This window comes from Schistocerca nitens, chromosome 2 (genome assembly GCF_023898315.1).
Source record: "Schistocerca nitens isolate TAMUIC-IGC-003100 chromosome 2, iqSchNite1.1, whole genome shotgun sequence".
Taxonomy (NCBI): Eukaryota; Metazoa; Arthropoda; class Insecta; order Orthoptera; family Acrididae; genus Schistocerca; species Schistocerca nitens.
In genome coordinates, this window is record NC_064615.1 from 393,862,596 (window position 1) to 393,889,409 (window position 26,814).

A 26,814-nucleotide genomic window follows, 5' to 3' on the forward strand; every position below is an offset into this window, starting at 1 on the left:
GAGTTCGAGTCTCGGTCGGGCACACAGTTTTAATCTGCCAGGAAGTTTCGATGTGTAATACAGTTTAATGCATCACTAACTCAAGGCAATTTTCCACAGGGACTCAAATATGCCGTTGTTAAACACCTCTTTAAGAAAGTTGTTAACGGAGATGTCAATAACAATCTACCCGTTTCATTGCAGGCATCATTTTCCAAAATTTTCGAGCAGGTGATATATTCTAGAATAACCTGAGCAACAATCGCATTTCATATTTGAGAAAAGTTGCTGTACTAAGAATATTTATATTTTCACTCCCCAAATTTTACAAGCATTAAATAACAAAATAGCGATGGATGGTAATTTCCGTGTCCTATCTGAGGTATATGACTGCGTGAAACACAATATTCTCCTAGATAACTGAAGTTCTATGAGACTGATGGTATAGCCAACCAACGGATAATGTCATACCTAACCAAAAGAATGTCGGAAACTTAGTAATTCAACCAATGTGGTCCGGGGGCCATTATTCTGAGGACAAATAACATATAGGGTTTCCTAACGCTTAATATTAGGTCCGCTATTGTTCATCAGATATGTAAACGATCTTTCGTCTAACGTACGACAAGCAGAACTAGTTTTTTGAGATGACACTACTGTAGTAATCAATCAAAGCTTCCATACAGCAATAGAAGAAATAGTAAACAACGTTCTTTTAAGTATCAATGGCTGGTTTTCTCCAATAGCCTCACCCTCAATCTTAAAAAGACACAATATATTCAGTTCTGTACATCTACAGGCACTACACCAATGATAAGTGTAACACATGGCGAGGAAATAATAAATAGTGTGGAAACTTCGAAATTCTTAGGTGTCAATACTGATGATAATTTAAACTGGAGGAAGCATATTTTGGAACTCTTAAAACAACGTTGTCCGGGCAAATTTCACATAGAAACATTCCAAATTTTGGTGTGAGACAAATCAGTATGTTGGCATATTTTGCTTATTTTCATTCATTATGTCACGACGTTAATTACTCCTCATTAAGGCAGTCCTTAGCAAAGAAAAGGTTGTACAATATCGCAACTACAAGTTTTGACCACTTACACAGTCATACAAAATGTCTGACAGACAGCAAAGTAAAATTTGAAAATAAAGTGAAAAACTTTCGCCTTGACAATTCCTTCTATTACAAAGAAGAATGTCTGTTATGCAATGTGTAAAAGCTGGTGGGTAAACATTACTAACCCACATCTGCATATTTAATAATGTTAATTTTTCGAAAAAACTTATCAATGTTCAGAATGTAGCCATATTTAGCAATTAATTTGTGATGTGGATGTAAAATGACTCGTTCCACATCGCAAATGATCCATGAAACATGAAATAGCTAACTTACGTGTTGTGCGGTCTGACGAGTCTCGATTTTGCGTCTTTTCAGATAATATTAAGCATCGAGGGCACCGACGGCCCATTCAGGTATTTAAACCGCAATACGTGGTGGGTGTAGTTGAGGCTTCACGAGCTTCTGTGTTATTTTAGGGGCGTTTCTCGTACTATGACAAGGCCCACTCATAGAGGCTACCGTGAATACGAACCAGGAGGTTTATTTCAACAATCTCGGTGTACAAGTGTCGTCCTTTCTTCAACATTGTCATGATGAGTATGCTATGGACACACTCGCGTCACAACGTGAAAACAGCCATGTCAACAAGGCTGCAACTGTACGTTCATGCTTTGACAAACCCTGGGCTCCCTATCGCAGCTCGACTGGTCGACTGTATTAACCGATCTTAACCCCCAAGAAAACGTCTGGTACTGTCCGCCTGCTTAGCTGGGTGGTAAAGTGCTTGCCTCCCACACGCATGGTGGTCCGGGATCGATTGCCGGCCGTTTTGGAGATTTTCTCCGCTCGTGGAGTGGGTGTTGTGCTGTCCTCATCATCATTTCATCCTCATCACAGGCACCCAAGTTACCCAGTGTGGCGTCGACTGAAATAAGACGTGCACTTGGCGGCCGAACTTCCCCGGATGGGGCCTCCCCGCCAACAATGCCGTACGCTCATTTACATTTTTGTCGGGGGCTGTTTGGAACAGTGGGTGAGACACAGCAGTCAGTAGCCTCGCAATCTGGTAGCTCCATGCGATTTAAAAACTGGGCGATTTCAACCGCATACGGCGTACCGTCTGCTATAGGTGATAACAGTTATAATTTTGTATTAAGCGTCTAAAGTCTTCCTGAATCGCTTTATAACGTCGTTTCATAGGAAATTCGCAGCATCCGTCTATTATGTAATTGCCTAATAGATATTGAGAATTCTCATGCCTCTCTTCTGTCATTCCCATTCATTTTTAAAGACGTGTGGTGCGAAGGGTAAGCAGGGCTGACACCACGCGAGGCCCACGAGAAAGACAGGCCGCGGCGCGTACGTCACGAAGGTAGTCCTGCGCTCGTTCGCTCGCTCACATCGGCAGACAAACTACGTTTCTACACCTGTTAACTCGTAACTAGGCGTGTCCGTAGAAACGAAAACTGAATCTTGTACTGGAATCCGCTATTATGGAATCTTACTGTTATTAGTCCTATAATGATGGGAAGTCCATGGGCCTACTTTTAATATGTTACGGCTGTACTGGCGTACAATAAAATAAAATCATGCTAAAATGATTATCAGTTGCATAAGGCACCACTTCCAGCATGTAATGAGTACTGTTAAGCAGAAGAGACTAAATGCTATAAACAAGCGGTTATACCATTTAAATCGAATATTGATCTTATATTAAATTTTACTGCAGTACTGTTAATCAGTAAGACTTCGTAATAGCAGATTACAGTGGAAGATGCCATTCTCGTTAGTACTTACACGCCCAGATGCGAGTTAACAGGTTTAGAAACGCATTTTGCCTCCTGAGCTGAGCGAGAGAGCGAGTTCAGGACTACCTTCGTGACGTGCGCGCCGCGGCCTGTCTTTCTCGTGGGCCTCGGACACCACGATTCTGCCGAACTGAAGAGAGCTGTGTCGACTGGAAAATGCCACACAGCAATACTAACTGAAATGTCGCGCTGTACCAGGTACTTCCGAAAAGAACCGAGCAAAGCCGAGACAGGCCGAGCCTCGGCATGCACGTGGCCCACAAATCTGGCTCACGTGCGATTTAGCACGCTGTGACCAGCCCTGGAATAAAGCATGTCACCAAGTTTCAGTTCGTAATATGCACGGTGGCGTGGCTGCAGAGTGTAAGTGTGTAAGAACATGGCTTATACTCGATTGATGTGCGTATTTTGTGTCCATGAATTCGCCAAATCAGAGTCGTTTGTGAAGTTTCAGCGACAACTACCAAATATCGGCCAAAAGCTCCGACGCACGTAACAATCCATGAGTGGTTCAGCACATGTTATAAGAATGACTGCTCATGTGGTGTGAAAAAACAAGCTGACGTGGACCATCAGCACAAAAGATGGAGCGTGCGTGGGAATCATTCGTCAGGAGCCCAAACAAATGGACAGCATGGCCGAACAGAGACATGCAGATACCGCGGTCCATTGCCTGGTCCATTCTTCACAAACGTCTGTATGTAAGGCCAGACCGGATGTAGTAATTACGTGCGCTAAAAATTCAGGCAAGAAGCTATGTTCTGACTTCTGCAATAATTTACAGTGGGTATTGGATGGTTCAAATGGCTCTGAGCACTATGGGACTTAACATCTATGGTCATCAGTCCCCTAGAACTTAGAACTACTTAAACCTAACTAACCTAAGGACATCACACAACACCCAGCCATCACGAGGCAGAGAAAATCCCTGACCCCGCCGGGAATCGAACCCGGGAACCCGAGCGTGGGAAGCGAGAACGCTACCGCACGACCACGAGATGCGGGCAGTGGGTATTGGAGGAAGACGGTTTTCGACAGAAGCTGGTTTCCAGTGACGCAAACACGTTTCCCATATCTGGAAAGGTTAGTCGTCTTATCATGCATATTTGGGGCACAGAACGTCAACATGAGATTTTGAACAAATTCGTGGTTCACCTGAATTTAACTTTTCTGTGGCATGTCCTCTTCAAAAGTTTATGCGCCATTTTTCGTTACGGAGAAAACTGTGATGGATTTCGTCAGGCTGGACATGCTGCAGTAATGACTTATGGCACACTTACAGCAAGACAGTGGAGACTCCATTTTACAGCAAGACAATGCTCCACAACACTTCCTTCCAGATGTTCATGGTTAAACTGCCACACCGTTGAACAGAATGCGCTTTCTCTTCTTCAGTGGCTTCCATGGTCACCTAACTTAATTCCTTGTGGTTTCTTCTTTATGAGGTTATGTTATACATCCCGTGTTTCGGACTGTACTGGCACTTCATTTGGAAGAGTTACAAGGACGGATATTTAATGCAGTCGCTAATATCGACCACGATGTGTTGGGAAGTATACTGAACTGTGAATATACATTATACATTTTGTTGACATCTTCGGAAATGCCATTTTCGACTTTGTTAGGTTGATTTGAAAACTAGTCTCGACCCGAAACTAGTCATCGAATGAAAAGTAAAATATTTGCGACTTGGGCTGGTTTTTCGTTCTACTGATTAACAGAAGTTGCTGACCCAAGTTACTCCAGCATCCTGAAAGTTCGTATACAGGGTGTTACAAAAAGGTACGGCCAAACTTTCAGGAAACATTCCTCACACACAAATAAAGAAAAGATGTTATGTGGACATGAGTCCGGAAACGCTTAATTTCCGTGTTAGAGCTCATTTTAGTTTCGTCAGTATGTACTGTACTTCCTCGATTCACCGCCAGTTGGCCCAATTGAAGGAGGTAACGTTGACTTCGGTGCTTGTGTTGACATGCGACTCATTGCTCTACAGTACTAGCATCAAGCACATCAGTACGTAGCATCAACAGGTTAGTGTTCATCACGAACGTGGTTTTGCAGTCACTGCAATGTTTACAAATGCGGAGTTGGCAGATGACCATTTGATGTATGGATTAACACGGGGCAATAGCCGTGGCGCGGTACGTTTGTATCGAGACAGATTTCCAGAACGAAGGTGTCCCGACAGGAAGACGTTCGAAGCAATTGATCGGCGTCTTAGGGAGCAAGGAACATTCCAACCTATGACTCGCGACTGGGGAAGACCTAGAACGACGAGGACACCTACAATGGACGAGGCAATTCTTCGTGCAGTTGACGATAACCCTAATGTCAGCGTCAGAGAAGTTGCTGCTGTACAAGGTAACGTTGACCACGTCACTGTATGGAGAGTGCTAAGGGAGAACCAGTTGTTTCCGTACCATGTACAGCGTGTGCAGGCACTATCAGCAGCTGATTAGCCTCCACGGGTACACTTCTGCGAATGGTTCATCCAACAATGTGTCAATCCTCATTTCAGTGCTAATGTTCTCTTTACGGATGAGGCTTCATTCCAACGTGGTCAAATTGTAAATTTTCACAATCAACATGTGTGGGCTGACGAAAATCCGCACGCAATTGTGCAATCACGTGATCAGCACAGATTTTCTGTGAACGTTTGGGCAGGCATTGTTGGTGATGTCTTGATTGGGCCCCATGTTCTTCCACCTACGCTCAATGGAGCATGTTATCATGATTTCATACGGGATACTCTACCTGTGCTGCTAGAACATGTGCCTTTACAAGTACGACACAACATGTGGTTCATGCACGATGGAGCTCCTGCACATTTCAGTCGAAGTGTTCGTACGCTTCTCAACAACAGATTCAGTGACCGATGGATTGATTGAGGCGGACCAATTATATGGCCTCCACGCTCTCCTGACCTCAATCCTCTTGACTTTCATTTATGGCGCATTTGAAAGCTCTTGTCTACGCAACCCCGGTACCAAATGTAGAGACTCTTCGTGCTCGTATTGTGGACGGCTGTGATACAATACGCCATTCTCCAGGGCTGCATCAGCGCATCAGGGATTCCATGCGACGGAGGATGCATGTATCCTCGCTAACGGATGACATTTTGAACATTTCCTGTAACAAAGTGTTTGAGGTCACGCTGGTACGTTCTGTTGCTGTGTGTTTCCATTCCATGATTAATGTGATTTGAAGAGAAGTAATAAAATGAGCTCTAACATGGAAAGTAAGCGTTTCCGGACACATGTCCACATAACATATTTTCTTTCTTTGTGTGTGAGGAATGCTTCTTGAAAGTTTGGCCGTACCTTTTTGTAACACCCTGTATACGGCAATAGCTTGACTGTGGTACTGATGTTACCGCATCACAATCGTGCCTACACTGAGCACCTGCACTGCGAGTTGAAAACTTGGAGACATGCTCTATCTACTGACATGCGTCTATTTCCTGGATTTCTTTTGGTTTCGACTTCTGAAATCACAGATGTGCTTATGAATAACCCGACGGATATATGTAGATAGTGGCCATGGTCGCCTAGTCGTTAGAGTACCAGTCCTGAAAGTCCCTGTTTCAATCCCGGATAGGAGTAGAGATGTTTTCCTCGTTCCGATCCCTCCAGGACGGACCCATGACCACTCAGCATGCTATCTAGTGACTACTGGGGATCTTTCCCGCGGGTTAAAATCGGTCAGGGCGATGGTTCCGACACCATTTCCCTCCCACTGCCGCGGCGAAAACCGACAGCACTCGACCAGCAGAGAGACCGATAGCTTAGTCATCGTTTGCGCCACAGATTTCACTTTACCTGTTTATATATGCAGGTATTATCTTAGGGAGGTTATCTAAAATGGCAGATCTGAGAATTATCTACTAGTGTCACAACCACAAACAAAGACAGTGTTGAAGCACACACAACAGAAAATTTCAGCATTTATTTCCTAATTGTGTCTAACAGTTAATGAAATATTCATGTAGTTTCATCGATCCGGCGTTACTGAAACAGTCAACAACTTCATTTACTTAGGCAAATAAAAATGACCAACGGATGGACTGTAAGAAGTAAATAGCAGACCAATATGACTTTGAGATCATAAAGTACTTACACTGAGGCGAGAATAGTCATGTGATACCTCTTGATATCGTGTCGGACATCCTTTTGCATGGCGTAGTGCAGAAACTCGACGTGGAATGGACCCTGCAGAAATCTTGAGCCATGCTGCCTCTATAGACGTCCATGATTGCGGAAGAGTTGCAGGCACAGAATTTTGTGCACGAAATGACCTCTCGATTAAATACCGTAAATGCTCGACAGGATTCATGTCGGTCGATCTCGGTGGGCAAGTCATTCGCTCGAATTGTCCAGAATGTTCTTCAAACCAATCATGAACAGGTGTGGCCCGGTGACATGGTACATTGTCGTCCATAAAAATTCCATGGTTGTTTTGGAACATGAAGTCCATGAGTGGTTGCAAATAGTTTCCCGAGTAGCTGAAAACAACCATTTCAAGTCAAGGGCCGGTTCGGTTGGGCCAGAGGACCCAGCCCATTCCATGAAAACACAGCCCACAACATTACGGAACCACCACCCGGTTGCACAGTACCTTGCTAGAGCTTGGGACCACAGCTTCGTGGGGTCTGTGCAGCACTCGAACCTTGCCATCAGCTCTACCAACTGAAATCGGGACTCATCTGACCAGCCCACGGTTTTCCAGTCGTCTGCTGTCCTACTGACATGGTCACGAGCCCAGGAGAGGCGCTGAGGGCGATGTCGTGCTGTTAGCAGAGGAACTCGCGTCGGTTGTCTGCTGCCATTGCCCACTAACGCCCAATATCGCCGCACTGCCTTAACGGATACGTTCGTCGTACGTCCCACATTTATTTCTGCGGTTATTTCACGCATTGTTGCTTGTCTATTAGCACTGACAACTCTACGCAAACGCCGCTGCTCTCGGTCGGTAAGTGAAGGCCGTCGACCACTGCGTTGTCTATGCTGAGAGGTGGTATTCTCGGCACACTCTTCACATTGTGAATCCCGAAATAATGAATTCCCCAACGATTTCCGAAAAGAAATATTGCCTGCGTCTAGCTTTAACTACCATTTCGCGTTCAAAATCTGTTAATTCTCGTCGTGCAGCCATAATCGCGTCGGAATTATTTTCCCATGAATCACATGAGTACAAATGGCAGCCCCCCTAACGCACTGCGCTTTTATACTTTGTGTGCGCGATGCTACTGCCATGCTTATATGTGCATAACGCTATTCCATGGTTCTCGACACCTCGTTGTGTGCTGCCATACACAAACATAATTATCATTTTGCTAGCAATCGTAATTCTGTAGAGGCTGCTACTGGTTTTAACCTACAACAGTGATACACATTACGCAGATGTGATATCCATCCTAAAGCTGTGAGTTGGGAGTAATAAGAAAACAGAGATAAAGAAATGTATAAGATACAATAAAGGAGATGAGGACGTTATGGAGATGACTAAGAGGTACAGCCATGCAAACTGACGGAAGAGTGCCTAAGAAAATTTTTCTGAGAAATTCATCATCAGAAACGACCTACCTTTTGGCTTAATAGAAATATAGTGACTTAGCAGAAGAATACGACACCAGAAACTATGTGCAACATAGGTGGATGCGTAAAACTGGAGTTGATATCATAAGGTGAAGTCTAACAGAAGCAGTTAATCATCAATGGACGAACAATAGCAGTATTACTAGCGGTAGTAGTAGTAGTTGTTGTTGTTGTTGATGGCGGTGGTGATGGTGGTGGTGGTGGTGGTGGTGGTGGTTGTGGTGATAACTTTACGAGATAGTAGTACAGAACCATTTAGCTTCGAAGCGTTAAGAGACAGGGAGTATAGCACACGATATATCATACCAGGACTCCCTTCAGAAAATAGAGTGGCACCGTGAATTATAGAAGTCTCAGAACCGGAAACAAAATCTGAACAGCTCGTACTAGAAAGTTTGTAACCGCAATAGCAGGCTTGCACGACTAGTTGTTTTGCACAGCAGCACGATTCGAAAATGTCATTCTTCGAAATGACTTATTGCGTCCTCCACTGCAGGTTGCCTCATTTTTTTCAATTCACGCTCCCTAAATCAGAACACAGAATGCAATTTCCTTTCGCGCGATGTCTCCTCGCAAAAGAATGGTGGCAATAAAAAAAGTGTATTCGCAACACTCGTTCCAGCAGCACGCGTCCGCTGTTCGGAATGAGTGTAAAGTTCAAAGAAATTAAGATTTTTCTTTTAGCCCTTGGCAGAGAATATGACGCTCGGCAGTTTCATTACATGTGGCTGCTAACAGCAAGATATAATATTTGTCACTTTACTGAACTGCCCTTTTCTTATGAAACTTTATGTGGTATAAGCAAAACGAGTCCTGTAAACAACATGACAGAGACAGAGACGTACTCCAAAGCCGCGATACGAGTTAGTGAGATAAACGTACAAAGTTCTACCGCAAAATTTAAAATCAAGTATGTTCCTCACCGCGAGATACTTAATTACAAAAGCGTTACAGTTACTGAAAGCAGTTGCCAAGAAACACTTACGTAGAACATAACAAAATTTAATTCACAGAAAGCTTATGTAAGTTTTAAAGCGCGCAACTAGAAGAAGTGACAAAGGTCAGAAGACTTCGTCACATCCAACACAAGGAGGCAGAATGCGAGAATGAGAACATGACGGGCAATACATGTCAAAGTTCTTATTCCAACACAACAAACACAAATCTAGTCATGACAATAAATCTTACCGATTGGGACAACCCAAATGTATTAATTATGCCGACAGAACCATTTCCAGTGGAAAGTTTGGAGAACAGCCTGCACCGACATGCCAAATGACTCCGTAACATCGATCTGATTCAAGACCTAAGAGCTCTATCAGACACGTAATTGTGACAGTGGGCGTGATTTCAGTATTGTGCTGCCTTTTATGCCACAGAGCAAGAGAATGTACATTCTAGAGCAGAGAGCAGCTAAGAACTTACTGTACATTATTATTAGGTCTACAACTTTGCTTCCGCCGTTTTGCTATAGAAGGCAGTAGCGGCAAGTGGGGTTCGGGTGGTTGGTCATAGGTGTAATACAGTAAGCTTAGGCATCTGTAAACATAATACCACAAAAATATTAGTCGATTTGTGATTGCATCATAAGGTTATTCTCGATTAAGTACGTCAACTTACATACCCATTTCTCGCCATTTGCGGGAAGTTTCAATTTTCTGCTTTAACATGGATATCTGCGGCTGTGGCTCTTAAAATGCTGGGTAAGACCAATGGTGAGGGAACTATTAGTGGAAGAACGTGCAGACAAAGTTTTCAACGCCTTAAGAAGGGTGATTTTTATGGCGGTGGAAGAGAGAACGTTTTAGTAGCTAATGAAACAGACGGAGACAGTCACAGGACGTCATTATCGAAAGCAATTGGTACGATCGAGCCCAGCACTGAGTCACAAACGGCCACAATACAGCGATAGACAGGTAAAGGTAATTTTGCAGCAGGTCAGTGCTCGACCCCATGTCGCAAAGCCCGTCAAAATATACATGGAAACGTTTAAATGAGAAGTCCTATCCCTCCCGCCGTATTCTACATACGTTGCTCTCCCTGACTGCCACCTTTTTCGATCAGTGGCATAAAGTCTGGCTGACCAGCACTTTCGATCATAGTGCAAAACTGAATTGATTCATGGATCCCCACAAAAGACGCCCAGTTCTTCCGCCACGGGATTCGTATGCTACGAAAGATGGGAGAATGTAGTGGCCAGCGATGGGCAATACTACGAATCGTAATTTTTTGTAAGTTTTTCACAATAAATCCCCGAACTTCGAGAAAAAACGGCGGAAGCAAAGTTGCAGACCTAGTAATATTTATAATTAATAAATATTATTTATTTAATTCGTTAAATGTTACTATTCTGCTTTGTATACTAAATTCCCATCTAATAATAATAATAACAATAATAATATGTAATGGCATCAGATTCAAATGAAATTTCTGTACTGAGCTGTGCGTCCACTTCGTGTTTCGAAGATCATCATTCCATCACCAGCTACAACAACCACACGCTTTACACACCAGAATCGTGACTGAAGTTTATTCAGATTTCCAAGAATAAAGGAAGGAAGAACTATTAGAGTCATGTCACGTCAGATCGACATCGACATCATTAGAGTCGGTGCACAAGATTGAAATGTTTCAAGAATGGGGAAGGAAATCTACTATACTGTTTCAAAGGAACTATCGCGGCAGTTGCCAGGAGCCATTTAGGGAAATCGCGTAAAATCTAAATCAGAATGGTAAAACCTAAACCAGAACGATCGTCTTTCAGAATGCGAGTCCAGTGTGCAAATCCCCGCGCGGACTCGCTCGGTCAGATTTCGAAGACTGGTTCAGAATGATTGGTTGATCAACTTCCTTACAGCAGTTAATCCTGACATTAATAATCCACGCTGTTAGCAAATAATAAACAGGAGTGCCTTTCCTGTTAGTCGTTCGTATATGTGGGGCAGTCAAAAAATTTCCGTTTGAGAGCTTGCTGCAGTGTATATGCAACGTAGCATGATTCCGATGCGGCTATGTAAGCACCGACATATAGGCAAGGAATTAATGTAGCATTCGTGTCTTTCTGACGAGGAAACATAAAGCATTCAGATAGGAACAACATGCTGCTATCCTTTTCTTGACTGCCAATGGACAAACAGCGGCAGATATCTATCGGAGAATGTAGAATGTGTATGGGGCAGCAAGTCTGCCGAAAACCAGCGTTGTGGAATAGTGCACCAAGTTCCGTGCGACAAGGCGTCCTGCTGCTCCAGTTAACGCACGTCCCCATATTGCAAATGTAACGCCGAATTTACGCCATCCCAATTGGGAGACACTCGAGCACCTGCTTTATAGTCGAGATCTCTCCCAGAGCTGTTATCACGCCTTCGGTCCATTACAGGAGGCGTTGAAGAAAGGTGGACGTTCCCTGTCGAATGAGGATATGCAGCGAGCTGAAACGGACTTTTTCTGCAGGACACGGTGTTTTGCCAAACGAGAATCTTTGACCTGGTGCGTTGATGAGATGACTGCTTCAGTGCTTGATTGGTACACCAATGCTGGGCCCAGTACGGCCTTCCAATGGAAACTTTTCGATTGCCCATTATACAGGGTGCGGCAGAACCGACTGAGCGATAAACAGTAAATCTGTATGTAAAGAGAAAAATGTTTTTATTTCCTAAATTTGTACAATATACCATTTTACGTTCATTTAGTTTTGAAAATAATGTCCTCAAGATGGCGGCCGTTAGCATCAATACAGTTGTAGAGGATCCCTGAGGTTTCGAGCAGCTCTAGAATACATATTGCGGGGTATAGCATTCTATGCGTCAATAATCCGCTCTTTTAACTCTGGTAGGGTGTGAGGGCGGCTTTTGAAAACCTTTTCGTTCAGATATCCCCAAAGAAAGTAGTCACAAATGCTCAAATCTGGTGACTGTGCAGGCCATCCGCCATCACCCCTCAAAGAGACGAGGCGTCCCGGAAACGTTTCTCTCAGAACATCAAGTAAAATTCGAGGTGTGTGAGCATTAGCTCCTTCCTATTGAAAATACAAGTCACCCAGTCCATGTTCTTCAAGAATCTTGTGATTCTGGGTTGCAGAAAATTTTGCAACATTGAAACATAACGTGTGGAATTCAGTGTCACGCTCACTCCTTGCTCCTCAAAAAAGTAAGTACCTTCCCAGCTAAATTGTGATTTGGCACACCAATACAGTTGTAGACGATCCCTGAAGTTTAGGAGAATGTTGCGGTCTTTCATGAATAATTCGGGGGTTATTTTCCGCCCAGTAGCGAAAGTTCTGCTTATTCACGCACCCACTAAGACGAAGATGTGCCTCGTCACTACTGAAGAAAGCTGCATTCGGTGGGATCTGAGCAGGCATCTGCTGACACAGATTTTGACGGTCGGCATAGTCTGCTGGCCGGAATTCTTGAGCAATCGTTATTTTGAAAGAATGGAACTTCAAATCGCATTGCAGAATCCTTCTCAAACGGCGGTCTCAAATCCCCAATGCAACAGCATGTCGTCGTGCAGAACGTTGCGACGATTGTTGAACTGCTGTTCTCACCCACTACACATTTTCTGTCGTTCTAATGGATTTGCGTCGGCCATCTGTATCTATCCTCAGTGTGCTACCAGTTTCCTCCAACTGCCGAACCCAGGACCGAATTGTGTGCATTAGGAACGGCATTGTTGCGTGGAATGTCGAACTGTCACCGAAAAGCTGGTTGTGTAGCGATCACAGATCTGTTGTTGTCATAATAAGCGCGAACGGCAAAACCACGATGTTCACTGGTGCAGACCTTGTTGGCTACTGAAATGGGTTCTACGACTGAACAAAGGCAGACCACGTGCAATTACCTACCCCCACCACAGCCCCAACGGTAATCGATAGAAACTGCTTAGTCGGTTCTGCTGCACACTGTACTACAGACGTTCCGAGGACATTCCTCCAACAGCACTGATTCAGTTTATTTGAGTGGCCAAGATTATCACCTTCGAATATAAATTTCTGGGTAAATGTTATTTATTTCTGAAGACAATACATAAAAAAATCATCCCATCAAAAGAGCACACTGGTCCCTTTGGTGTGCTGTGAATGGTACAAAATTAGTACCAGGCAGTCATATCACCCTCCGCTTCTGCCGTGAAGCACGGTAGTGAAGCGGTGTGTGTATATGTCAATCACTTGTATGGAATCAGTGCAGTAAGATGGGGTGACCTTGAGACGTGGCTACATGGCAGAAAGGAGCTAGTGTATAGACGTGTTCGAAACAAAACCGTGAAAGAAGTTACCCGATTTGTTGGTGTATAAACGTGAACTGTCTAAGGCATCTGCAACTAATGGTGTCTTACTTGCAGCTACGTAAAATGAAGTAAGAACAGTGCTCGTAAAAATATCCTAACCGACAGCGCAAGGAGACGAGTGTTAGGCTTTGTCAATGGGAGTCGGCCATCTGAACATTCGAGCGAACATTCGGGAGGGAGCTGCGTCCAATTGACTTTTGGAGTCACAAAAGAACGTTGATGTGAGCACACATACAGCTGTACGATTCCAGAGGGAAAAACAACACAGACGTTACACAATAGCTGATTGGTGGCGTGCAATGTAGTCCAACGAATCGCTATTTTGCTTCGTTTCAACTGATGCAAGGTGCCGGTGCCTGATGTCCAATAAGCCACAGTGTGCATGGTATAGTTCAGATCTGAGATGATTCTGTGATGTTTGGGGAGCATTTTCCGTACCATTACTGGGGCTTACCCATTCAGGTTACTGTGAACATGAACCAAGATGCTTATTTCAACATTCTCGGCCTTATTCATGATGAGTATGTTTCGGACACTCCCATCTTTCAAGAAAGCTATGGAAACCTAAGGAAAATTCGCAGGACAGTTTCGAACAGCAGGTGAAACATAGCAATGAACATCCCTTTAAATTTGGTACACTATAAAAAACCTAATCATCAGTGATTGGCTTCAGCTGGAAATGGCATATCTGAATATACTCATGGATTCTCTTCCTCAACGAATCGCGGCCATTATCAAGGTCAGAGGCAGTGTTAGACGTCTCCTTAGAGTAACTAACTTTTTGTCCAGTGAGCTTACAGTTGACAGCATTACTTTTACTACAGCGAAGCAATAGCAAAAGGTCGCCACTCTGGGTAACATTAATTCCTCACAAGTTTTTCACTCGATACCACGAGGCCCATTTTTCTCAGAGATCTTTACCAGCTATGTATTATTGTACAAATGTACACAACAAATATTGATGCTATGTTAGACCGTATAACTCTAATAGTAAAAAACAAGGATACGCTTTCGGTCCAGCATACAGTTTCATTGCGGTAAGACACAATGCATAATCAGATCACCAGAGTTAAGCAAGCACTGCCAGGCTTGGCTAGCACTTTGATGGGCTACCGTCCGCTCCTGCCGAGTGCTGTTGGTAGGCAGGGAGGGTGCGCTCAGCCCTTGTGTGGCCAATTGAGGAGCTACTTGATTGAGAAGCACCGGCACCCGTCTCGTTTCCTACTCTGATTCCCTTACCATCACCTGATTTAATTCGACTTGATTCTGTTACCCTTGTTTTGCTTTAGCTGATGTTCATCTTATACCCTCCTTTCAAGACATTGTCCATTCCCTTCAACTGCTCAAAATGGTTCAAATGGTTCTGAGCACTATGGGACTCAACTGCTGAGGTCATTAGTCCCCTAGAACTTAGAACTAGTTAAACCTAACTAACCTAAGGACATCACAAACATCCATGCCCGAGGCAGGATTCGAACCTGCGACCGTAGCGGTCTTGCGGTTCCAGACTGCAGCGCCTTTAACCGCACGGCCACTTCGGCCGGCTTCAACTGCTCTTCCAGGTCCTTTGCTGCCTCTGACAGAAGTACAATGTCACAAGCAAACCTCAAAGTTTTTATTTCTTCCCCCTGAACTTTTCCTTTCGTTTCCTTTATTGCGTGTTCAACGCACATATCGAAGAAAATCGGGGATAGGCTACAACCCTCACTCCCATTTCATCCACTGCCTCCCTTTCACGTCAATCAACTTTTAAAACTGCCTGTTTCTGTACACGTTGTCGGTATCCTTTCGCTTCCTGTAGTTTACCCCTGCTACCTTCAGAAGTTCAAAGAGTGCATTCCACTCAACACGGTCAAAAACTTTCTCTAAGTCTACAAAGGCTATAAATGTAGGTTTGCCTTCCTTCGCCTGTCTTCTAAGGGTCAGTATTCCCTTGCCTGTTCCTACATTGCTCCGGAATCCATATTGATGTTCCTCGATGTCGGTTTCTACCAGTTTTCCATTCTTCTGTAAAGAATCCGTGTTAGTATGTTGCAACCATGGCTTATTAAACTGATAGTTTGGTAATATTCACATCTGTCAGCATCTGCATTCTTTCAGATTGGAATTATTATATTCTTCGTTAAGTCTGAGGGTAGTTCGCCTGTCTCATACATCTTGCTCACCAGATGGAATAGTTTTGTCACGGTTGGTTCGCCCACTCCTCACTCGCTCACTCCTAGCTATTTCGGAATAATCTCCCAACCATTTCGCGATAATATAAAACGAGCTGCCATTCATAGATATTTTTCAGTATCCTCTGTCAATCATATCTGGTAATGATACCATACCGCACAGGAGTACTCTGGGAGAGGACGGACATGTGCAGTGTAGACAGTCTACTTAGTAGAGCGGTTGCGTCTTCTAAGTGCTCTGATAATAAAGCGCAGTCTTTGGTTTTCTATGTGATCATTTCCGATCAAGTTGTTAATAATTGTAATTCCTATGTATTTAGTGGAATCGACAGCCCTTAAATTTGTACGACATAGTGTGTAACCGAAATTTAATCCGAAATTTAATTGATTCCTTTTAGAATTCATGTGTATGACCTTACATACTTTCTTTTTTAGTGTCAACTGCCAGTCTTTGCACCATGCAGATATCTTGCCTAAACAATTTTGCGGTTTGTTTTGATTATCTGATGACTTTTCTATGTGGAAGACGACAACATCAACTGGAAATAATTTAAGAGGGCTGCTCATATTGTCTCCTGAAGTCTCAGGTATTACTTCTGTTTTACTGGATGACTCCGTCAATTACTACACACAGTGACTTATATGACAGAAAGTAATCACGCATCCAGTCGCACAATTGCAACGATACTCCATAGGCACGTAATTTGTTTAGAATCCCATTGTGAGAAATCACATTAAAGACCTTCCGGAAATTTAAAAAGACGGGTAATGTTAAAACGTATGGCTCTACTCGATTTGGACTTACCTTCGGAGAGAATCAAGCAGGTTTGCTGATGTTTTGGCGTGCCAGCGTGCGTCAGTGACTTCAGTACTTCTGCTAAGAAGAAGGAGAAAACCTGTTAAACAAGTAGAGATAATTTCTTATTAAACGAAATCCCGTAGAAAATAAATCAATATAAGATCTATTAGGATTTATGCTATATTAGTTGTGTAAAAAATTCAATTTAAATACCCTCAGCAACAAATCAGCTACATGTATTCTGTTTTATTTAACAATTTTTTATCAATTAGCTCAAAACGACAATACATCCACGAACATGCGTTGTTAAGAATGACCACTTGCAAAACATTAAGCAGAAACATCTTTTGTTGATCGTATTGCAGTCAAGGATAAAACGTGTACAATGTGATCCATGTGTCAAATGCACGTCTGTCTTATTCTCCCTTGCACAGATACGATGTGCTCTGTTGTATTCGTTTTAGTACTGTACTAGTGAAAAATGAAAACAGATCAAGCCGGAGAACGTTACGTAAAAAACTGACACATCAAATAAGCTATTTCGACTATTAAAAAACTGCAGCGACATGCGAGTACAACACCAATCTTTGTCGTACGGATTACTAAGCCAGTAAGCTTCTGCTTTTTGTTATAAATGACCCAGAACTACGCAAGATACGTCCCGAACATTATCCAGCTATTTCAGTCACCGTTCCTGAAACGCCTGTGAGGTAAGCTCACGTTAACAAACCAACTCTTCAACATGACAAATAATAAAAACACCTACAGCCGTCCTTATGATTTGATTTTATTTTGTCGCTACCAGTTCCAACGCTTCATTGCGTCATATTCAGGCTGTTTTGATGCGGTACAGGTTGATACGATGCTCATGCATAACCCATCAGTTGCCAGCATTACTGGATTCACAGGTAATGTGTCAGCACTCGAAACATCAACTACCAGTTGGCAGTTGATGGTTGGAGTGCTGACACATTATCTGCGAATCCAGTAATGTTGGCAACTGATGGGTTATGCATGGGCATCGTATCAACCTGTATCGCATCAAAACAGCCTGAAGATGACGCAATGAAGCGTTGAAACTGGTAGTGACAAAATAAAATAAAATCGTAGGGACGGCCGTAGGTGTTTTTATTCTTTGTCACGATAGTAACGGCCGTCGTCCCAGAGACCTCTTGCTCAAAGGATGGACATACAAAAACTCTCCAACACGTTCGTCAAACTCTCATGGACAGCACAGTCATCAGAATTATGAGGGCGTGCTGAAAAGTAATCTTTCCGAACTTTTTATTCTGTTCTCAACATCGGTTGAGGAGTAACATGCCATGCATGTTACTCAGTAAACCGTCCCGCTTCGCTGACGTAAGTTGCAACTTCTGCCGCTAGAGGGCTCCGAATTGTTGCGTGTAACACGGTGGTGTGTAACCTACCAACGTCGCTGTGTGAGAAACAGTGTGCTGTATCGAGTTTCGAATCACCGAAAACGTAATCCAATTGAAATCCGTAGAATAATGAAAGTTTTGTACGCTGATGATTGTATCGACATAAGTAACGTGCGACATTGGGTTGTTCAGTTCCTAATGAAGGCAACAGTGCTGCTAACCTCAACTTGATCCAAATCGATTTTCATCTGTTTCAAAAATTAAAAAAACACCTTCGAGAAATTAACTATGATGGTGATGAAACGGTGCAAGCAGAGTTCGGGTTCCGTCAACAGAGTCATATATTCTACGCTGATAGTATCAATAAACTGGTCTCTCATTGGGAGACTCTGTTGAGAAATAAATCTGTAGAAATGAAGAATAAATATGTAAAATGTTAATATTGGTTTTTTTTATTTAAAAAGCGTCTAAGACTTTTCAGATAAAAAAATTCGGAGGCTTTACTTTCCATCACACCATCGTACCATCTGTTAAGCATGTGTGGGATATGCTGCGAGAGTGTGTGGTGTGGCATGCTTTGCCGACAACGTCCCTTGTACAATCACTATAACTGGTGGAAGTAGCTCGGAATACTAGCTCCCAAAATAGTTTCCCCACACGTCTCTGTACACGAATATAGAACAATGTTGTAGCTGGCAGTGACAGCACAAGATACTGTTACTGTCTGACAATCCTTTCTCATTTATGTGGCCCAGTGACTATGACAGTACATAGTCTACAGTCTGTATAATATGTGAAAAAACTTGGTACAGTGTGTTCAGTGTGTGTGTTGGGGCTTATGGGCGCTCAACATCGAGGTCATCAGCGCCCTGACACACATTAAAAGGAACGAATGTGGACAGACCTAATAAAACTGAAAAACACACTCAAAGAAAGCAGGAAAAAAAGGAAAATACTACATAAGAAAGTAAAACCGAAGGAAAGGGAAACCATAGCAACAAGAATGCCACACAAAATTGTCATTGGCTGGCCACTTACATAAAATATGGGCGAGCTTGTCACACAGTGAGCAAATTAAAATCCTCTCCCTAAAATCTTTGTAAAAACATTTGACATGGCACAGAACTTTAAAACTTTAACCACATTCGTCCGAGTGTTGCCTAAAATAGATGGCAGGTCCGTTGGCAAGTCAGCCGCGGCCCGCTGGTCAGAAAATAAAACACAATCCAATAAAACGTGGCGCACAGTGACCTGAACGCCACAAGCACCACACATTGGAGGGTCCTCCCGCCGGAGCAGGAAGCCGTGCGTCAAAGGGCTGTGGCCTATTCGAAGCCGCGTGAGGAGAACCTCGTCCCGTCGATGGGGCTGAAAGGAAGTACACCACACACGCGTTGTGGGCTTGACTATACGGAGCTTATTGTCAGTCACTTCCAGCCACTCATCCTCCCACCGACGCATGACTCGTGAGCTCAACAGCGAGGTGAGTGCGTGCAAGAGGATAGCACACTGAGATACTTGTAGTTCGAGACACGCCTCCTTGGCTGCGAGATCTGCCCTTTCATTCCCAGCAATGCCGACATGCCCCGGAACCCAGCAGAAAGCTACAACCTTCCCCAGTCGCTGTAGTCGGAGGAGGGTATCCTGGATGGTCTGGACTATTTTGTCTGCCGGATACAAACGTTGCAATGAGTGAAGGGCACTGAGTGAATCGGAACAGACAAGAAATTTAGGAAAGGAAGAAAGCCTCATCTGCTCCAGTGCCCGCAAGATCGCAGACAATTCTGCATCAAAGACAGTAAAAGTCTGAGGCAGTCGGACCTTGAGGACACGATCCGGAAAACAACTGAGCAACCAACGTAATCCCGTTGTTTCGATCCATCCGTAAAAACAGCTACATAGTCGTGGTGCTCAGATAACATGGAAGAAAATGCTGCATTAAAAACGGTGGCAGGAGTGCAATCTCTCTTGTACTGCAATAAATCTAAAACCACTCCGGACCTCTTCAGTAACCAGGGTGGCAGGCGGTTAAAACCCAGGAGTTGGGGTTGTACAGATTCCACACCGAGGGACTCTAGCACACGTTGCACACGGATCCCAAACGGTAACGTAGCCCGGGGACGGCGGGAAAAAAGACGGTCCAGAGGTGGATGGGCAACGAGATGGTGAGCAGGCGAGCTGGGAGCTGCAAGAAACTTGCATGCCTGGCGCACAAGCAGGAGCTGCCGCCGGATGGTAAGTGGCGGTTCCCCAGCCTCAGCACAGAGGCTGGGTACGGGACTGGTCCGATAAGCACCCGTGGCCAGTCGAATCCCAGCATGGTGAACAGCGGCAAGGATCCGCAAATAAGACGGCCTCGCTGACCCATATACTGTGCACCCATAGTCCAGCCGTGAACACACAAAAGCTCGATAAAACTGAAGGAGGCGCGCCCTGTCCGCTCCCCAAGACCTGTGGCTGAGGCACTTGAGGATGTTCAGTGCCTTCAGCGTTCTGGCTTTCAAGTCACGTAGGTGTGGCAACCATGACAACCTGGAGTCAAAAATTAGGCCCAGAAACCGCACCGTGTCTCTAAAATGTAGGACAGTATCCCCCATATGCAAGGCAGGCAACGTAAAAAGACGACGAGAACGATTAATATGAACAAAAACACACTTATCATGTATGCGACGTGAATTAAAAAGGCCTTTTCACTGACAAACATACGATGCCTTGGAGAAAGCAATTAAAAAAAGAACACCTCTCGGAATACGATACTTATCAGGTTTTTGTGACACTACTTCGTCATATAGCTCAAATTATTGGCTGACTGTAGCATGTTGTGCATTGATAACATACACGATCACAAAAAAAGTAGGACGAGCGCATATAACTTACAGCAGACGTAAATAAACAATTTCTGTAACAGTGTATTGTAAAATAAAATTTTTAAAAGTATCAGGATATAACAGCTATTGTACCCGCAAAGAAAGTGATTCCCACATTAACACGAGTGACAGTAATGAAGACGTAAAAAGGTAAGGGCTTACTGAAGAGAGAGTAATTCAGGAGTGCAGCTACTGGTTATTGCATATTTTTAAGAAGTAATGAAGCGAGTGAATTAAAAGTTCATCTTAACAATAGTGAAAGTGAGAAGGAGACATAATGTTAATGTTCACTGACAACTCTCATTAGCGAAACTGCAGAATAAGTAATGAAATCAGATTATTGACAAAGCAGAAGTCACACACAAATGAATGGACAAAATATTTGTCTCGCGTTACTGACAGGGTGAACTGTAGCATTAATACTCAGGTATAAAGGGGTGATGCAAAAATAAAAACTAGCACCAACGCTAGTGACATTTCAGAAACGACTGCGCTGCTGTCTGGTTTTGGAAAGTTCTAAGAGCATCTAGGCTTCTGTTTCATTATATTGTTCTAATTATCACTACTGATATTATTATTGTTCGGCACGTGTATCATCTAGTCAAGATAGCAGCTATTAGAACAAATTAAACTAACTTGTATTTCGGTTATTCTTATCCAAAGCAAATTACGTAAATGTAGGCGTCAGAATTTTTCTGGGAAAGTTGAAATCCAAGCACTAAACAACGAACGTTTCTGTGCTGAATGATTGGAAACCATATTGACAACATTTAGCTTTCTTTGACATGATCCTGGTATTACATTATGGCAACGTCCAGGAATAACAGAATTTTTGAAAGTGTTTAATCGCACCCGTCGTACAAGATAATCGTCGAAGACAATTGTACGCAGAACCGAACACTTGGTATTGTATCACATGCCTCGATGAGATTAATAATCCGAAGAACAATTAAAACTGCAGTGGAAAAATACTTTCTGAATATCATTTTAGCTACATAAAGGACAGAGGGACTACCGTCATGATTCAGATGAATCACAGTAGACGAAGAGGAGGAATCCCTTCAATGGCTCCACCGACGTTGAGAAGGAATTTGACAGGTTGAGATGACAGTGACTGGTCCAGTGCTGATAAATATTCTGAGATATTCTGAGTTCTAATGGCAACCGGCTACCGGAAAAAAATCACCGATAGTGTCACTTAAAACTAATTTCATTTTGTTTTGGTATTTCCTTTGTTGCGGATTTTCTTTGTTCATCCATACTGATTTCGGGCTCAGTGCTCATGAATTCTACGCCGGCCCCTTGATATTGCTCAAATCACTGGTGATATGTTGTAAAACAGTTATCAGGGGACCCACAGTTTAAAACGTTGACTCCGAACCACTACGTACTTCCCACCTTAGTTATTCATTGCCAGAGGTAAACTAGGTGATAAGTGACAAAAGCTCCTAGCTCTGACTGGGCATCGAACGTCGGACATTTGAATCTGTAGCCTGGCGTTCATCCACTGGGTCACCGAGACACTCAGTGCTTCTGTAAACAGATATGTTCAACGGTCGACGAGTAAAGACAAACAGCACATTTAGCTTTAAAGGTATAATTAAAAATCAATTTCTTTCTAAGAGGTATAAATACAGCATATTTCTGAAAAATGTGGCCATAGCGAAGCAATTTCGTTACAACTGTATGCAGCTCACATCCATGAAGAGTTATCGGCTGCTGCTCCAATAAGTTTGCACTTCCCATGCAGTCGAAGAGAACCTAATGATTACATTCCTCTGAGGTATCCGCGGAGCTAAAAGCTAGTTCTTGGTGATATGGAGTAAGCTGAGTCAGAACTGGGGTATTTCATCAACGTGAGCCTCACTCTTCTATCTGATGAAGTCCCTTCACGTTCCTTTCAACGTGTGGGGGGCCTGCTTGCGAACAGTGTAAACCCAGCCTAGAAATAAATATTGATTGTTAGAGACACAATATGTCCATCACGCTTGGCACTGTTAAATCTTCAGTTCAGTAGACTTGTAGCTCATTGCTACAACTCTGCAGTGAATAAAAAGCTTGTGCGGACAACCTGGAGGTCGGGCGAGTGAACGCGCTTGCATACGCCTTTGGTACCACGGATATTGAACCAACGCAGTGCTACTGGCGTCTGTTTCCTCTTACACAATTTTCAGCTTGGACTGGAGTGTGCACTGATTTGAAATAACCTGACAGGTAAAAACTTTGGGCCGGACAGGCATTCGAACTTGGAACCATTGCTTTACGTAAGTAAATGCTCCACCGATTGAGTTATCCAAGGATGACTCACGACCTGCCCTCACAGGCAAAGCTTGTAAGTTTGAGTCCAGTGCAGCACGCATCGAAAGAAAGCAGAGACAGATGCGCGACGCGGGAGCTGCAGTTTCAAACGTGGCGCCTGCCCCTGGCGCCACCTGACGTCACCGGTGCTGCCACGCGCAATAGCTCCGCTAGCTGCCCGGGTCGACTTACGCGCGCGCGCCGCATTGGAACGATCTGATTGGCTGCTGATGATGTCATCATGCCTATATAAGCGAGAAACCGTAGCAGCCCAGGTAGTCAGTGAACTCCTGACGACGATAGAGGAGATGGCCATCGAAAGCTCGGGCATTTTATTCGAATTGACGCGGCTGCAGAACCGAGAACATTTTATTCACCTAGGTATTTAGTTGAATTTACAGCTTTTAGACTAGACTGATTTATCGTCTAACCAAAGTTTGACGAGTTCCTTTTAGCACTCATGTGGATGACCTCGCACTTTTCGTTACTTAGGGTCAACTGCCACTTTTCGCACCATTCCGATATTTCTTCTAAATCGTTTTGCAGTTTGTTTTGATCCTCTGATGACTTTATTACTCGATAAACGACAGCGTTATCTGCAAACAACCGAAGACGGCTGCTCAGATTGTCTCCAAAACCGTTTATATAGATAATGAACAGCAAAGGGCCTATAACACTACCTTGGGGAACGCCAGAAATCACTTCTGTTTTACTCGATGACTTTCAGTCAATTACTATGAACTGTGACCCTCTGACAGGAAATCACAAATCCAGTCACATAACTGAGACGATATTCCATAAGCACGCAATTTCACTTCTGCGCTAGAAGAGAGGGGGAAGAGTGAGAGTTCAAAGTTGAAAGCATCTCCTCTCCACGAACTGGGACATCAATTCCATAGGCCGTAGCACAATGCTATCTGTGCTCACAGAGCTAGAAATTCTGCATTCCAGTTGGCATGGATGCGCAATAATGTGAGAAACTGGAGAGATGAGGACTGCCTTGGTTCAGTCATAAGCTGTTAAAGGCTATTCTTCTACAGGCCACTTTGAGGGGGTTTTGGAAGATTTTCCACGTTCAAACAGTTATATTTTAGCACTGGACTAGAGTTTAGATAACCAATTCAAAAATGTAGCTTTCAAATTACATTTTGTTCAACTGTAGTGATATCAGTCAACAATGAACAACAGAAAACCTGAAAGTAATGCAGTAAGTCCATTAACATCATCAAATGACGTTTTGTAACAGACAGGACTTTCTCAATCGTTCTGTCCTTTCTTTCTATTTCGCCAACGGTCTTACCACAGTGGCAACGCCGGTTACCGGCAGGTCTCTGAAGTTATGTACTGTCAGGCTTGGATAGCACATGGATGGGTGGCCATCCGGGTCTGCTGAAAGCTTTTGGAAGCGTGTGCACTCAGCCCTTGGAGTTCAATTGAGGAGCTACTTGACTGACAATGGGAGACCACGACGTTTGGAACGCGGATTTACTGCAAACTTCGTACACTCGTAGTACTCCATGAGGACAACAAAATGTGTAAGCAGTAGCGCGTACTTCGCAAGAGTTATTGAGAAAATCGCAACATAATTTCGGTTGTCGAATATATATATGTGCGTGGCCATTTTAACCATGACGCTGCTGCAGCCTGTTGGTGCCGGCACGGTAGCTCAGCTTGTTCGGTCAGAGCGTTCACTACCCTTTATAATGAAAAAACTGAGCGAACGGATCATCGAACAAAGTGAATGGGTGTCATCGGACGTCCGCCCTGAACAAATTCCACGAACGATGTAGAACAAAATTTAAAAAAAGAAAAGTGTTTGGCGATCAAGCCGCTGGATCGCTGCAACGAGTTCCGTTCGTCAGTTTATTTTTATTTTCAACACAGTCATTTTCTTTATTATTTATATTACAATTGATATAATTGGGAAAATGCATGTAATCGGATGAACTTTTATTAAATTTATAATGTTACTTGACAGTCTACTGATTTTTACTATCACAAATAATTTAATATTCATAACTGACGACTAGTAAACGACCAAACGCATAAAGTGATACTGAAAATGTATGCTTGTCCGTGATTTGAGAAATCCCTTATACCTGGAAGGAGCCCGAAACGACTTGTTACCTCCAAGTTTTGACCGGCACAGACGGCTTTCAAAAGATGTACAATTAGTCGTCCGTTTCGACATTACGAGTACAAGTTGCAGGGTGGTATTTTTCGTAAAAACATGGAAAACATGAAGTTAAACGGCACCAGCTGCATTGAATAAATGCTATGTTTCCGCATACGCAAGGTCTTTTGAAGTTTTCCGTGGAAAAACAAACCTCGTTAACATTTTCAAAAATATCTTTTTCAGACGATAGTTTGGAAGCAAACCATGCATAGCGCAGTATTTCCTTAACAATCGGCGCTGATAATTGGTTATGCAGTATCGAGTGTACTTTAATAGCGTCTTCCGAGAAGCAATTTCTCGTTCTCTTTCGATTAAATACGAACAGTTTTGAAGACACGGACAAGCATGCATTTTCAGTATCACTTTATGCGTTTGGTTATGAATATTATATTATTTGTGATGATAAAAATTAGTAGACTGCCAAATAACATTATAAATTTAATAAAAGTTCATCTGATTACACGTATTTTTCCCATTATATCAATTGTAATATAAATAGTAAAGAAAATGACTGTGTTAAAAATAAAAAAATAAACTGACGAACGGAACTCGATGCAGCGATCCAGCGGCTTGAACGCCAACCATTTAAAAAAAAATTGGTCTATATTGTTTGTTGAATTTGTTCAGGGCGGACGTCCGATGACACCCGTTCTGTTTGTTCGTTGATCCGTTCGCTCAGTTTTTTTTATTAGAAACGGTAGCTTACGCTCTGACCGAACACGCTTTTTTGTTTTATTCCACAAAAACAGTAACAAAAATGGCTACATTGGAATGACATAAATAAGGTGACAGATGATAGCAGTCATAAATTACAGCATTCAAAGAATGAGGAATCATATTCAGTCTTTAGCAGTAGCACAATTTAGCACCTTCACTGTCACCTTCAACTGGTGGCAGTTCATCATGCACATTTTCTTCTTCTGCAGCCGGTTCCTCATCATCATTTCCCAGACCCAAATTAATCACTCAGTAAATCCTTGATGTGTGTTCCTTCCAGGGCAAATTACGTGGACAGAAGAGCAGTCCCGAACAGCGACATCGCAATATCCTTCACTGCCTTGTTATTTTTGTCAGTTCCAGCCTTCTAAAAGCATCCTTGGGGAGTTCAAGATCTTCCTTTATATCAGACACCAGATGTTTGTCGCCATATTCTTGTATCTGCTGTACTAATTTATTTTTCATGTGTGACTTGCAGGTGAGGTTAGGGTCGGGAACGTGACCCAATCGATTCCCTCTCTACTGGGAATCCAGTTCCTAACCTACACCCATTCTGTTGAAAACAATTCGGAGCATATTACCATATTTCTTATCGTGATTCTGATATTTAAGTATTTTCTCGAATTCATTTTCCATATGCATCTTGTATTCAATATGTTCAT

The 26,814-nt window shown here is 43.2% G+C and overlaps 1 protein-coding gene across 4 annotated transcripts in view; it reads right to left on the reverse strand.

Moving 5' to 3' along the window:
- The window catches only part of LOC126234421 (probable inactive tRNA-specific adenosine deaminase-like protein 3), a 612,850-nt gene that overhangs the window by 351,899 nt on the left and 234,137 nt on the right, over positions 1 to 26,814 (reverse strand). For 2 of the 4 annotated variants that reach the window (XR_007544722.1, XM_049943111.1), the window contains exon 3: positions 16,722 to 16,812. The gene's annotated coding sequence lies outside the window, so the exon portion shown is untranslated. The remainder of the gene's footprint in view (positions 1 to 16,721; positions 16,813 to 26,814) is intronic. The other 2 variants (XM_049943113.1, XM_049943112.1) reach the window with 2 other exon arrangements.